Genomic DNA, 15,773 nt, shown 5'->3' with positions numbered 1-15,773 from the left:
TTTGTCTTTTACTTGTATGGAAATATTATTTCATTTATAGTTGGGACTGCTTTTAGTCTTTTAATAACCTAGAGTACCTGATTATGTAAATGGAGTTTATATTTTATGTTGATAGGTTATTTTTTTTAAGGATGGAGGTGTAGTATGCTAGGTAAGCATCATGCATGAAATATATCTTGGATGACTTAAAGAATTAATAGTATAACCTCTAATAACTTGACTGTGTCCATGAGACTTAGTGTTTCAGAACACGGACTTTAGAGTCAGATGAAGTTAAGTCTAAACTTTAGAGCTGCATACCAAGTAAGAGCTGTGTGACTTTGGGTCATTTTTTACTCTCTGTATCAATGGTTTAATGATATCTATTTCATAGTGATATTATGATAATTAAATTAGTTTCTGTTATATAATATAAGGTTTGTATATTGCATATGAGTCAGATGGGAAAAATTGATACTGTCATGCTTGCATGTAGCGAGGAGTGAAACACGGTGGTTCAAGCCATCTCTTTTTATCCTTTAATCGCAAAATTTTTGCAAGATTGACATCACTTTATATGTTGTCTTCAATCTTAATGGCCTTCCATTTGGGATTATTTTGTCGTGTTCCTTCATATATACCATACTGTGTTTTTTTTAATCTCTGTCTTATTCTGAAAGGAATGATTATCTAGCAGTTTATGAGATACAAATGGAAGCCTAAAAAATTTTTTAAAATTTGAAGAAAGTTGCTTATTTTAAAAAGGGACAGTTTAAGAAAATAGCATTACTCTCATAAAGAATTAACTCTTAGGGAGGTTAGGGTATGAACTCAGTGTTGAATGGAATACAGTTTTATAAAAACCTGAAGCAATGGGGAATTACAATTAGGTAATAGTTACCAAAATTATTGATGGTTTTGAGAAAAAAGTGTACAGTTGGTTTGCATAATAAGAGCAGTACGGTTTTCAAAAATATTTTGTAGCCAAGTATTCTGAGAACAATTGCAGATGTGTAAGAACTGGGGCTTGGTACCCTTTGTACTTAGCTTGTGAGAACTTGCTCTTTAGAGGTGGCCTTGTAGTATGATGTCAGTATTTGTATCCTCATGAAGAACTGCTATTTCAATTTAAGATATTCTCTATTCTCTAATTGTACTGGGTAGAAGAGTTGCAATTTTAAAACTCTCTTGACAACTGAAAGGACTTTTTGAATGAAAGTAAAAACCCTAAGTTCTTCTGCATAATTGAATATCTAATATTATTTATAATCCTGACTGCTCTAAAAATGAATTAGTCATTTTTCCAAAAGTTTTTGAGTCTTTCATTGGAATTAATATTTTCTTTTGTAATTGTTTTATTTTTTTTCTGAATGTTGTATTAAAAAGAACTGTTAAACACAGAATGACATAGTTAAGCATATCAAAAAAGAACTTATTTTGAATAATTTTGGGTAATTGTAGCAAACCAGATGTTGCTAAGTTCTTATTTAATCAGAGATAAAAAATATTCGCAATATAGTTTTGTCTAGCTGTCAGCTTAGATAAATGAATCCATTTCAATCAGCATGCTCCTAGTGAAAAAGGGAGAGGATATAATAACATTTTTCTAGCTACATTTGTTGAAAATAAATATTAATCTTCTATGTGGTTAAAACCATGCTGTGCCAATTTCATCATAACCGTAATTGTGGAGAAGCCATTTAGATTTTTTATTTTTATGAAGTTTGCTTCTTTTTCTCCTCTGGAGGCATTGAGTTAAATTCTACTTTTCATTTAGATTATATGTCCATGTAGGTTTGTGTTAATCTTATATTGTCTTGAGGCTACTTGTTAAGACACTATTGGGTGATTTATTCTCCAATTATAATGCTGTGACATGGCCAAGATTTTTTCCCCTCCCAAACCTAAACTTCTTTTTTTTTTAAATCTGTTGTAATTGTTGTGAGAAATTTAAATATTAATACTTTAAAGATTCCCTGTTCTCTTTTGTTCAGTAGCTTTAGTTAAGACAAAAAGCGTCTTGAGCTGTGCTGATTTCTCAGAAAATGATGTATAAAATAAAACACTAAAGGACAACAAAAATCAAGCTAATACAACAAAATAAAATAGGACATTAGGCCAGGAAAAAGTAATGTTAATTTCAAGCTCCATTAGAGATGCCAGTTAGAAGAATGGCAGAAAAGGATGATAGGTATCAGGACCAAGTTGGTAAAGAATGAGTTTATATGTTTTTGTCTTTTTATTGTGCAGTCAGGGAAGGTGGAAAGAAAATCTCAGACCATAAAGTGAATAATATCTTCTTAAGAAAGTATCGACAATGTGATAGTTTCCTGTACTAATGAAAGTTTTAAATTTATGTGCTGTCTTAGGAGCTTCCCAGATGGCACAGTGATTAATAATCCACCTGTCAGTGCAGGAGATGCAAGAGACTTCAGTCCGAACCCCGGGTTGAGAAGATCCCCTGGAGGAGGGCATGGCAGCCCACTCTAGTATTCTTGCCTGGAGAATCCCATGGTCAGAGAAGCCTGGTGGGCTACAGTCCATGGGGTCTCAAAGAGTCTGACATGACTAAGCACATACGTATGCAAACACACTGGGCTCCACTATTGTATACAGGAGTTGTAGTGAGGGGTTTGATATTATGACTGTAATTGTTGATTTTTGTCAAATATATGGAATGCTTGTAGGGAAAATTGTTGAAGCCTTCTAGATGTGGCTCACAGGGTAAGGAATCTGCCTCCAGTGCAGCAGACCCAAAACCTCTATGAGCTGTAATAATTGCCAGAACTAATTGATTGTTCCAGTTTATGCAGATGTTTGTCTAGGCTATTCATAGAGGAAATGTTGAAAATAAAGATTGAGTTGGAATTTTATTTCTACCTCTAAGAATAATTCTTAAGGGTGTGTCTTAGATTATTTTTTTGAGTCAAACTCTTATCTCAGTTTTATTTGTGTCCTTTTCAGAAAGCAAGTTTTGAAGTGTTCTTCTTAATTGATAGTTAGAAAATTGGTTGGAAACATCACAAAATTCTCTTTGGAGAGAGATTGGGATGCCAAGGAAGAAGGGAGAGATCATAGGTATAATTTTATCTCCTTTTGCTTTTATTATGACAGTTTGAGAGAAGAGCAGAAAGCACATTTAATGGTCTCTCTGCAGTTATGAATACTATGTACAATATGAGCAGTGAGAAGAAAGTAATGCAAAATTGTCCTTTTATGGATTTCTCATTGGCCTTCCTGCTTCAGTGACTCTGAGAGAGAAATAAAACAATTCTGTTAGCTTCTCCTGAAACACAGTGGTTTTGAATGTAGGTGTAGAACCAGATTGGTGAGTGGTGGTGTCAGTCAAATGCCTCTACTTGTGGTTAAGATTCATGTGTCAACAATTGTGGGTGTTTTGCCCACACACTATGGGGTAACAACCTGTATTTGATTTTTATTTTCTTCCTACTGTGCTGAGGGTGTGTGTCTGAGTGTTTGTGACTTACTGATTGTTCAGGCAGAAGAGTAGGTTTCTTTGAGGTACCTTGTCGTTCTTATACTGCCTAGTTTCTGCCTGCCTCCCTATGCCTTTTGAAGCACAGTAGAAATGACAATCTAGAACCGAGTAATCAGCTTCCAAGAGCAAATACTAACAGATCCCAGACTTTAAATATGTCTGAAGAAATCTCCAAATATTGCAATCAAAAATGTGATTTCACAATGTACTAGGTAAGTGTCTTTACATTTGCTACCCTCTCTTTTAAAATTCTTGCTGCGTTGTTTTAAGTGGTCAGTACTTTTTTCACTCATAACTTTTTTTATTGATAAATTATAACTTATTTTTAAATACTGTTTAAAAATCATACTTTAATTTTTTATTTCCATAAAGAATCTTTGCATGTTTATCTGAGTGGGGTCTCAAAGATGAATCTAATGAAAATTTCATATCTAATAACTGTCTTTATCATTACTCTTTTTTTCCAGCTTTGAGAAAACTTTAAATATGCTTATTTTCCATAGTTATAATTTTTGAGGTAGACATACATATCTAAAGTTTGTTTAAGAGCCTTTATGTAGGTCTTTGTTGACAATGCTACATGAATGTGGAATCCACTCTTTTGTTCTTTTAAAACTGATTACAATTTGATATAGTAGTGGCCAGAAACTTGAAATGTATGGACGTTCTTCTGGTATCATGATATGACGTGAGTCATTTCCTGGCTGATACTGTGGGCTAGTTAATTTCCAATCAAACCCACCTTCCTGGAGTTGATAGCCCTGTGGCTGAAAGGGCTATGTAAGACTGAAACTTTTCGGAACACGTACAGTTTTATGTAGTTACTGGGTCAATGTCTGTTTTTCCCATTTCTCCCCTTCCTATCTCTATGCTATTAGAGACATTATCCTTTCTGCCTCATCTTCCTTAACCTCAGTGTTGTCCCCAGGCAATATAATATCATTTAACTATCTTGTGCTAGGGAAAAATAGTCCTAATACCATAGTCAGTGTTTCTCTGTGCAGGTAATTACAAATATCACCTTGTTGTTCACCCTAGCTGTGTGTAGCTTCATACATTTTAACAGGCATCTGGTTTTTTAGGCTTCTCTCTTTTTACTTCCTCTGCTCTTTTAGTGACATCCAATTTAATTCCAGAGCTGAACTTAGTTCATTCTTAGAGGAGCAAGGCTGTTTCTTCTGAGCCCTAGTCAACAATCAAAAGTGGTCTTCCAGCAAGACCTCTGGCTCATCCAGTTATTTGGATTCAGTCCTATGGATCTATTTCCTTTCCTGGCCCCTGGTCAGAGTGAAAATCCATTGACTGTTCCCTTCGTTTCATTTGTTAATAATATCTTTTCCATCACTGTTTTCTACCATCTTGTTATCTGACTTTTTTTTGCTAGTAGCTCTCAAGTTCTCATTTTTCTCTAACAGCCTCTGAGAGTGCTCCCCATCCTTATTCTTTGTCTCCCCCAAAATAACTATCTAGAATTTATAATGACTCCTCATGAGTTATAGGTGAGTCACTTTGTCTAACTTAGAGTTAGTTCTCTATTGTTCCTTTTCAATTCAAATATTAGCATAAACATTAACATTTCTAAAGCCAATTATAATTATCATGCTTTCCATCCAACCTTAGCACAACTCTACCTCTTAGCTTGGTGAGGGGTGTCTCAGTATCTGTAGTTATCCTAGTGTCTGAGCTTAAGGACCACTTCTTTAAAAGAAAACACTGAGAATTTATATTAGCTGTAACTGGACACACTTTAGAATTTATAACAGTAAATAAATTATTTCACTTTGAAGTGTGGGAGATAGGAAAAATTTTTTTTTTTTTTGAAATATCACATTGGTTTCCACATGGTCGGAAATCTCTTGTTTTCTGTGCATGTGTGATTATTTTAGCTTCCGTGTCATTGATAAAGCTGAGATTTTGATGTGGAGTGCATAGCAGAAATTCATTCACTTTATGGGACTTGTTTTAGATTTATGAGTTTAGGTGAAATGCAAATACCACTACTTAGGTGAATAATCGCTGAATTATAAAGTAGGATATATTTGACCTTTGTTTACTGGCCTCACTTTATGAGAAGATGGAGGAGGTGAAAACCCTGAGAGACTTTCTACTTTGACTGCAAATTGCCTAGCAAACAACTAGAGGGACAGCTCAGATGGGAATGTGGCATGAAGTTGTCATTTCAACTCACTCTGGAGATATGTGGGTGTCAATTAAAAAAAATTAATGGAAGGTGGATATTCTATAAAATCCAACTCTTGTCTTCAGTCCTCAGAATAATTTAAAGGTATATGAAAGTAGAGCCTCATTATCTTTGTAAATTGAGCTTATTTAAGCTCAGTGAAGAAGAAACAGAAAATATACCCTTCTGAGAAACCAAATTTGACTCTCTTAGGTATTCAGAACTAGATTATTTTACTAATTTGTGCTTTGGGAGCAAGTTATATATCAAAATGATAATAGGATATTTTTATTTAAGATTTTGTTTTCTGGAGCTCAACATGAGTGGCAATGCTAGCATATAATACATGCTTCATAAATGCACATTGATGAATGAAGAGGTAAAACTTTATTTTGCCTTAGCAAAGATATCTGGCAAAGATGGCGTGGGGAATTTTAACCTTTTCTTATGGCAATGTATTTCCTGTAAGTGTTTCTTTTCTTTCAGAATTATATTACAATCCTAATGGAAAAGTATAATCTGTTCTTTACTTCTGCCCTTGGCTGAACTGAGCCTTGGAATTGTATAACTAATGAGATACAGTGTTTTGCTTCTCCGGTTCAAATGTAGCACTTAGGTTTTCATTTTTCATTCATGGCTCTATCTTTGTAAAACCATTCCTTTGTCAAAAGTCAAAGGTTAATAAGCCCTAATTGTTAAACACAGCCAGTAGAAGCTGTACTATGCTGGTATTCTAAAGCTCAGAATATTTGAAATGGTCTTCATTTGATGTTCTGTGACATCTGGACTGCTCAGCAAGCAACTCTAAAATTTTCTGTTAAAAGAACTGGCAATTTTCTTAAATGTTTTATTTTGGATCAATTTCAACTTAGAAGTTGTAAAATAGTAGAAAGAGTTCCCATATACTCCTTAATTAGTGTCCCCTAATGTTACTGTTACAGTTTGAAGGTGTCCTAAATTTCGTATGTTGAAATCCCAATACCTAATGTGATGGTATTAGGAGGGGAGGCCCTTAAGAGGTCTTAGGTCATGAAGGTGGAGCCTCATGAATCAATGGAATTAATGGTCTTATGAAAGAGACCCCTCGGAACTCCCTAGCCACAGTGAAAAGATTACCATATGTGAACCAGGAAGCCCTACCAAACACTGAATGACTGCACCATGAAATTAAAAGTTCTATCTCCAGAACTGTGAGAAATAAATTTCTGCTTTGATAAGCCACTGACATCTCTGGTATTTTGCTATAGTAGCCTTAACAGCCTAAAACAGTAACTATAGTTCAGTTATCAAAACTGGAAATTAACATTGGTAAACTACTATTAACTAAATTCTGAGCAGATGTAAAATAGCCTATGCAAAGTGAGTCATATAGCTAGTACATCTTTGAAGAAAATCTTTCAAATAGGTAGTAATTAGGCAATGAAAAGAGTTATTCAGGTAGTCTTATCTAGACATTATTTGCTTCATAATATTGTTTTGAGAAAACTTGAATTCGTGGATAAGATTTTGTACATTTGAAATGTAATGTAGATGTCTCGGATTCACACTGGACATATGACTTTTTTAACTTAATTTTTTCTTTCAACCATACATGTATTAATTTTAATTTGTAAATATGTGGAAAAGAAGCCAGGCTAACATGAAATGAGTATGAATCAAAAATTTAGAATGTATTTTAAAAAACTTATTTCAGCATCAGATATTTATGTGAGGGCTGAATAATGTGTGGAAGTCAGAATGTCCAGAGTATAGGTTGTGGCTCTGGCAATGGCTAGTTATGTGATATTTGCACCTTCCTGTGTCTCTTGCAAGTTGGGAATACTAAATAGTACTTACATTAATAGTGTTAAGATTCATGAGACTATATATCTAAAACTCACAGCACAGTTTGGTCCACAATAAAAACAATAAATATTAATTTTTATAATTCTTTAAAGAAGGCATCATTTAAGGATTTTAAATCACTGTATATCATATGAAATATTTTGAGAGGGGATCAAGGACAAACCAGCAGAGGTGTCATTGTTAGGTAATTAGAAGTTACATTGTTAAATTTTGTTATATTTTAATTATTTTCATTTTAGCTAGAGAATAGATTTGTTAACTTGCTATTGAATGAATTTAGAAATTATAACATGTACCTGTTTTATCCAAGAATGGGTAGATAATCAGGAAATCTTAGGAATAAAGAGAAGTAGAGAGGTGGGGATAAATTAGAAGTGGTATGACAACAATAAAAGAAGAAAACTATTAAAAAATAGTGACTAATAAATTTTCCCCTTAGTATTGTAGTAGTTAAAATACTGCCATGTGCTCAGTTGTGTCCAGCTCTTTGTGACCCCATGTGACCCCATCCACCAGTCTCCTCTGTCCATCGAATTTTCCAGGCAAGAATACTAGAGTTGGTCGCCAGTTCCTACTCCAGGGGATCTTCCGGACCCAGGGATTGAACCCACATCTCTTGTGTCTCCTGCATTGGCAGGTGGATTCTTTACCACTCTGCCACCTGGGAACCCCCGAATACTGCCATAGAGGCATTTTAACTCTACCAGGCTCCTGGAATAAGAATATTGCTAATTCAACAAAGTAAAAATTCAGGTGAGACAATGCATGCAAATGCCTAAAGAGATTTAACTAAATATAGTTTTGATTTTTTTCATGCAAAAATAATTCCAGAAGTGAGTAGTCCAATGCTAGTGTAACAGGTTTTTGATGACAGGAAGACCTGAAGCTCCTACTGCATAAGCCTAGTCATGTTGCTCTTGCATCCTATGTATTCTCATAGTTGGCCTTCACATCAGCCATGGGAAGAAGGAGAAAAAGTTGTGGGGAGGTATTGGAACTAGTAAAGGTAGAGGAAAACTTGTCTAGAAAATACTCAGTCTCTATGTCTTTCAACAGTGATGAGTCTTAGGGCCACTCCTAGCTAGAGGGGTGTCTGGGGAACCAAGTAATTTTTAAATAAGCGTATTTTTACCCTGAACAATGTGAAGTTTCTGCTACTTAGGAAAAGGGAGGTGAATGATAAGCAGCTAATACTGTCTGCAGAACCCCTTGGCACAGTTCTCGGTACCTAGTGAGTCCTCATCGTCTGGTAGGCATTCTGCTTTGTTATTGTTGTTGCTCTATTGCATGTGAATTCTTTTAGATCATCAACATTAGACCCAGTTTGGCTAAATGAAACAGTACTTAATAGAACTGTCAAGTGTTGTGAAAATGTTCCAGATGTTGCAGTCTTTCCTTATCTTTTCTGAATTTCTAATGTGGGGTTCATTGCATAAGTTGTTAAGAAACTGTAGTGAGGTCTTTTCCCCAATTTTCTAAAACCCTTTTACCCCCGTTGTCGGTTTTTTATTTGTAAGTTATGATTTGTAAAAAATGTATTATTGTTGATCCCAACCACCTGTCATACGAGTTTCATAGTAGTAGAGCTTTATTTAACCGTTCAACAAAATATTTATTGTGCACTAATTAGAAGTTTATATCATGATATGCCTAATAATATCTTGAGGCTTATCAAACTTGCAGATAGATTGCAAAGATTTTAGTCTTAGATGAAACCCAGTAGTTTCCTGGAGAGAAGTGCTGATAAAAACTAGGCTAGTTGGCTTGGGCACAGCCAGGTGGACATCTGTCCTAGGCAGTCCCCCAGCCCAAGCAGGTGTTGTTTGTGCTATACAAGGAGACTGAGGCAGCAGCCCATTTGGTTAAAATGGTCCAATGTGAGGATTGTTCTGTCTCTAGGAGACGATGGTCTCAATGTGTACAGGATTGGACTCAGACATGCCAGATAAGCAGTTTGTTGCAATAAAGGTAGATTCACATGACTCCAATGGGTGGACTGAGGTTGCTGTTGTGCTTGTCTTCTCTGGAGGCTGGGTGGGGCAGAAATTGAAGTTGGAAGACATCCTATGATTCTAGGTGAGAGGTTTTGTAGAATGAAGAGGCCAACAGCTAGCTACTGATTCATGCAGGGAAATCATTTATGGAGGGTGTTGGGAGGGGACAAAACACAAAAACAGACCCTCTCCCAGAGTTTGTCCTTGAAAGTGAAAGTGTTAGTCACTCAGCTGTGTCCGATTCTTTGTGACCCCATGGACTGTTACCTGCCAGGCTCTTCTGTCCATGGGCTTCTCCAGGCAAGGATACTGGTGGAGTGGGTAGCCATTCCCTTCTTCAGGGGATCTTCTTGACCCAGGGATCAAACTCTGGTCTCCTGCATTGCAGGCAGGTTGTTAATCATTTGAGCCACCAGGGAAGCCTGAGTTTGGCCTTGGTCTTTTCTTTTCTTTGGGAATACTTTACCGTACTTCCATCTCTCCATCCTTCCCTCTTCACCGGGCGATTTCAGGCTTATCATTTAGGAGTCAGTTTAGACGTCACTCAGCTCCCAAATCTGGATAAGGTTATCCTTTTCTGAATTTCTTAGCAACTGCACTTTCTTTGCTGTAACATTTCTTAAGGCTTTTTGTAGCTATCTACTTATTATATTTCCCACAAATAGTATCTGTGTTCTTCATTTTATCCCCTAGAGCAATTTCACTGCCTAGGACATGGTAAATGATAAACATAAGATAATTAAAAATACCTGTAGTGTCAGATATCTGCATTGCAATGTACAATACCTGGATAGGAGTATGTTTGAGTGTATAACACTGAGGAGGTAATGATGACTGTGCCATGCTATTACAATGCAAGAATGAGACCATTAGATTAGAAGGAGGAAAGAAGCAGTGTTCGACAGACAGAGGTGGGAAATTTAGAGATATGAACTTGTGCAAGTACTTAACCTCCCAGAGCCCCAGTGTCCTAATCTGAAAATGGTGGAGAGAATGGTGATTTCTCCCTCCCAGGATTGTGTGGAGATTAAATGTGATGATGTGTATAGAGAAATCAGAGAAAGGCTTGCTACAGAGTAAGTGATCAGTTATTGTTACACATATTGTATCACACCTCTTATATATTCTTATCTAGATTTAAAGAGGTAGGATGTGTATTCTAATGTTTGCTCAGGTTTGAATTCCAGTTCTTCCAGTTACTAGCAGTGTCACTTTAGAGAAGTAAGTTTATTCACCCTGAAAATGGGCTAATGATAGCCGCAGCTTCACATTGCTGTTCTAAGGGTTGACTGGCTTAAAGTATGTAACATGTTTAGAACTGGGCCTGGCATTTCAAAAATGTGCTTCAAGATAGTTATTATGATAGCTAAAGTCTCTGAAAATACTGTGTTAAGAGACGGACCTTCTGCTTTCGTTAGAGCACTCACCAGAATAGAGCCAAAGGAGGCCACACCGTGCGTGTGGAACTGCCACCAGCACAACTCACCCAAAGGTGTCATCAGCCAAGATAATTTTGTTGCCTCTGTGTCAGCCTGAATGTAGATAGTGACAAAGCCTCAATAGTTCTGTAATGTTGCTCTATTACAAAATTATTTGCTTGAGTATTTATTATTATAGACTTTTTAAACAAATTTATTTATTTGATAATTAGTACTAAAATTCATTATGAAAACATCTGGTTTATTTGAGTACTCTAATGAAAAATCCCTTAATAATGATAGCATGTGGCACAGTGGTAAAGAATCTGCCTGCCAGTGCAGGAGACACAAGAGATGTGGGTTCAATCCCTGGGTCGGGAAGATCTCCTAGAGGAGGAAATGACTACCCATTGCACATTCTTGCCTGGGAAATTCCATGGACAGAGGAGCCTGGAGGGCTAAAGTCTGTGGGGTCACAAGAGTCAGACATGACTGAGTGCACAAGCACACACACACACACACAATAATAATAATAATAAAACCTTATATTCAACATATTAAACTTAATTTTAGTTAAGGGCTTCTGTACACATATTTTCACTTAGGACCAGGTCATCTCTTCAGGCAGTCGTGAGTGATTGAGGTGCTATGGGTTAAATTCCTACAGTTCTTCTTTTATAAACTATTCTCCTTTATTTTAGTTTCCTGCGCTTTTGTCTTCTTTCTTTTTAAAAAGGCCATTGCACTCCCCTGCTTTATGCCGTATACTACTTCTATATTTTTTGTTTTATCCCTTTGCTTGCAAGAGCATTAGCTCTTCTTACCAAGTTATACTGTTAGAATAATACAGTGTTTGTATTTACCATCTAGATCCTTCATTTTATAGACTGAAAAGTTGGAGTTGTGGAAAGGAGAAAATATTGGAAGAGAATACTCAGAGGAACAACGATAATGAAGTTAGCCTGAAAGCCTGCAAGTCTCCTGACCAGTCAGCAGCCGTTATGGAAGTGCTATCTCCGCTGTGGGAGTTGGAGCCCTAGAGAAGGGTACTGAGGGGTGTTCAAAAAATCCCATGGGCAGAGGAGCCTGGCGGGCTACAGTGCATGGGGTTGCAAAGAGTTGGACACGACTGAGCAACTGAGCACATAGCACTGGGTGGTGGGCCATACGATATGCGCGAAGATATAATAAGGTTGACTTCTGTGGTGCTGACCGTGGGAACGTTCCCATCTTACAAGTATCATTTTCATCATAGATTACTGTACTGCTTATTAACCAGTTCAGACAAACAGGTGAAATGAAATTATGTATTTAATATTCAACCAATGTATATTTGAGTACCTACTCAAAACCAGATACTGATCTGGTTACTTGGGGTGAGAAATGAGCAACAGCCAAAGATTACTGTCTTCCAGAATGTTTTTCTATGGGGGCAAATATATGTAGTAGTAAACTTAAAAACTGAGTAAATTATGCTGCCTTTTGGAAGGTAATAAGTGCTCTAGAGAAAAGGCAGAGCAGGATAAGGGGATTAGAGTAATAGGTTAACGGGAAAGGAAGGCAGGTTGTCGTATTAAACAGGGTAGGCTTCATTGAGAAGGTCATGTTAGAATAAAGACTTGAAGGATGTCAGAATGTATAAGGAACTTTAATCCAAACTTCTACACAATTTTAGTTGTATAGAAGTTAGAAAAGGAATAAGGAAATGAAAGCGTGTTACTTACAATCTCTCCTGCTTGGGGCATTGAGATACATCATCCATAGCTATAGATATGAACCATGCTCTACAGGTAAATAGTCGATTTCAAGGACATTTGTTAGGGAAAATTTTAATTTATTAATAAGGAGAGAGGCATCTTTGGCTGACAGAATGAGAATGATATACAAAATGACCTGCTTAGGTTAAGAATTTTGGTATTCTCCTTAGTCCCACAATGAAAAGGACCTCTTTGTGAAGGAAGGATTTTTTCTTTTGAAAAATTACATTTTCTTTACTTTATAGTAAGTTCATTATATCTTAAAAAGTGTTCTGTATAATGGTTGCTGTGATATTTGCATCAATGTTTGTATCCAGTTGGGTATGGAAGGCAGTGTTATATTATCTGAGGGAATGCATGGGCTTGTTCTCAAGGCTCAGCATCAAATTTAAGTTGTTTCTTGACATTGGAAGTTATAGAATATCAGAAGTGCTTGCTAGTAACTCTGAGCAACATACTCACATATTCAGTATTCACAGTCTAAGTAACATTAGCACTATATTGTTAGTGTAGGGGTTTATTATTATCGTGAGCTAAAACTGCTAAGTAATTCAGAAGTTCTCATATAGTAAGGTATGAGCCCTGTTATTACTGGTGAATGTAGATAGAAAGCTTCTTAATTTGTGACAGTGAAGAACATGATAATACACTGTGTTCATAATTCTTGTTATGGTGGAAGTTGTGGTTTGGCAGTTGTGGTTTGGCATATCTAAACTGGCGACGTGAGAATATTTCTGTTGACACTTAACTGAGAAGAGAACTCTGCAATTTTTATAATCATGCCTTGGTTTTAAAACATATTGTGGATCAGGTCAGTCAACAAAGAAGTTGAAATTGGCTTCCTGAGACTCCATTAGGTGTTGGATCAATGTGGCACTGACCTGAATATTGTGCTGAAAGGTGTAGCAGAAAGACGATAACTTTAGGATAAATTTGGTGTGTGTGTACAAGCGTAGGTGTTATATTGATGTGACTTACAAGAGGGGTCAGGAATTCTGATGAATAAAACTGGAGAGGTATGAGGACTTCCTGATGGTCAAGTGGCTAGGACTCCAAGCTCGCAGTGCAGGGAGCCTGGGATTGATCTCTAGTCAGAGCACTAGATCCCACATGCTGCAACTAAGAGTTTGTATGCTGCAACTAAAGTTCCCAGATAACTGCAATGAAGATCCTGTGTGCCAAAGCTAAGATCTGGTGCAGACAAATAAATAAATCAAATATTTTTTAAAAAAAGTAGAGGGGTAAGTTTGAGCCAGGTTCTGGGGCTTGGACTTTCTTGTAGTTAACAGGTGTAGGACATGGAGGATAAGAAGTTCTGCAAAAGGGGCCAGTCTTAGTTGACTCTTGGAAAGATGTTAGGGACCTCACCAGGTAGTAGCCATGGGAATGGTGAGAAGGGTGTAAGAAAGTAAAATATTTAGGAGCTGATAGCTAAATTGGGGATGGACAGTAAAGGAGAAGAAATCCAAGTTGATTTATATGTTACCTGCGTGATAGAGAGGATGGTGGTGTCATTTTATGGTGTTAGAGGAGCATAAAAAAAAAAAATGATGGGAAAGGTATTGCATTCAGTATAGGCCATTTCTTTCCCTTCCTCATGGGTATGGGCTGGAGATAGATTTCTGAAGCTATGGGGAGGATTTGGGCTAGAAATAGAGATTTTGGCATCTTTGGGTGGAGGTTGAGGCCAAGGTTATGGATTAAATTACTAGGAGGAGTCATAAAGTACAGGCACAGAATATAGCTAAGGATAAATTCACGAGGAACTCTGAGGGATCCAAACTAGAAAAGGGAAACAAAAAGGTATGGTCACAGAGTGTGGAGAAAAAACACTTTGATTTTAAAATAGAAGCAAAGAAAGAGTATTTCAGAAGTTCTTGTTCAAATGTAATTAGTGACCTTTTTTCCAGAGTGTTTTTAGTGAAAGTTGGCGCTGGCCAAAAAAGATGATTGCAGAGGGTTGGTGATTGAAGGAGAGGTGGGTAAGAACAGACAGCAAGTATAAATTATTTCCCCATTTGTTGGGAAGAGCAAGAGAAATTTTTGGCAGTGTCCAGAGGAGAATTATAGATGGCTGTAAAGGTTGGTTTTTTGTTTGCTGCATTGCTCACTTGCACTTTGAAGATAAGAGAGGGTGAAACATAATTGTGAGTTGTAGAAGTCAGTCTGAAGAGAAAATGTGAGCAGATGAAGAACTTAACTAACAAAGCAAGGTCTCAGGAACACTTGGAAGGAGAGGCTTAGCTTATTCTTCTGCTCATGGAGATAATGCCCACCCTATGTCTATAAGGAATTAATGAGAGAATAGGTCCTCATTTATCTAGTTATGTGTCTAGAGGTAAGAGAGGCATTCAGTAAATGTTTGGTCCATTCAGCTCCCAAATCCTCACTCCTGAAATGTGCTTGCTGACCTAGAGTTTGTACTAGCGGATACGTATTAAGTGTTTAACTGCACTCTGTTAAACTTCTGATAATTTTAAGAGGGTGGAACTAGTTGATCTGTAATTCTTAATTTGCCATTCAAACCTATTTTTTGGCTAATCTTTTTTATTACCACATCTTTTCTGGCTATGCCACTGATTGTATCAAGCTTTACAAATATAATCCTTACACTGCAGAATGATAGTGCAGTGTGTGAAAGACCAACGTGTTGCTTATATAAGTAAGAAAGAAGGGAAATAAAAAATCCTCTAAAGGTGAGATAAGCACAGAATGGATAAAGCATAGGTGAGTAAAACCATCTCAAAAGTGACTGAATTGCTCTTTGGCCTATAGCTCTTTGCTAGATTAATGTATGACTAGATCTAGTGAATACTGTGTCACTCAGGAGAAGAGCTGGTTAACTGTGGTTGTGTAGAAAGGAAATTCTGCATCCATTGGTGAGACCATCTGCCCTTAGAGAAAGAATGGGCTGATGGCTGAGACTCGAGTATCTGGGTCCCTGTGAAGGTTATTTCTCCTTGTAAATTAGTAAGGTGACATTCTGCTTATCTATGTCATTCTCTGTAGGCTTGGATATAGTGAGTCTGTTTTTAAGAGGCCTTTTTTTCCCCTCTAGATGTGCAGCAGCTTTCATTAATGTTTCTAAGCATATGAGAGTGA

General features: G+C 36.8%; 1 protein-coding gene across 3 annotated transcripts in view; it reads left to right on the top strand.

The window, feature by feature from the left end:
- ADGRL3 (adhesion G protein-coupled receptor L3) overlaps positions 1-15,773 on the top strand; it is an 885,081-nt gene that overhangs the window by 18,275 nt on the left and 851,033 nt on the right. For 2 of the 3 annotated variants that reach the window (XM_081506741.1, XM_081506647.1), the window contains exon 2: positions 2,944-3,057. The exons of the other annotated variant lie outside the window; for it this stretch is intronic. The gene's annotated coding sequence lies outside the window, so the exon portion shown is untranslated. The remainder of the gene's footprint in view (positions 1-2,943; positions 3,058-15,773) is intronic. 3 annotated transcript variants of the gene reach the window in all.

The sequence above is a fragment of the Giraffa tippelskirchi genome, chromosome 1, assembly GCF_054371585.1.
Source record: "Giraffa tippelskirchi isolate mGirTip1 chromosome 1, T2T-mGirTip1v1.2.pri, whole genome shotgun sequence".
Classification (NCBI taxonomy): Eukaryota; Metazoa; Chordata; class Mammalia; order Artiodactyla; family Giraffidae; genus Giraffa; species Giraffa tippelskirchi.
The sequence above is the reverse complement of the archived record's forward strand: the minus strand, read 5'-3'. Positions and strand labels throughout refer to the sequence as shown.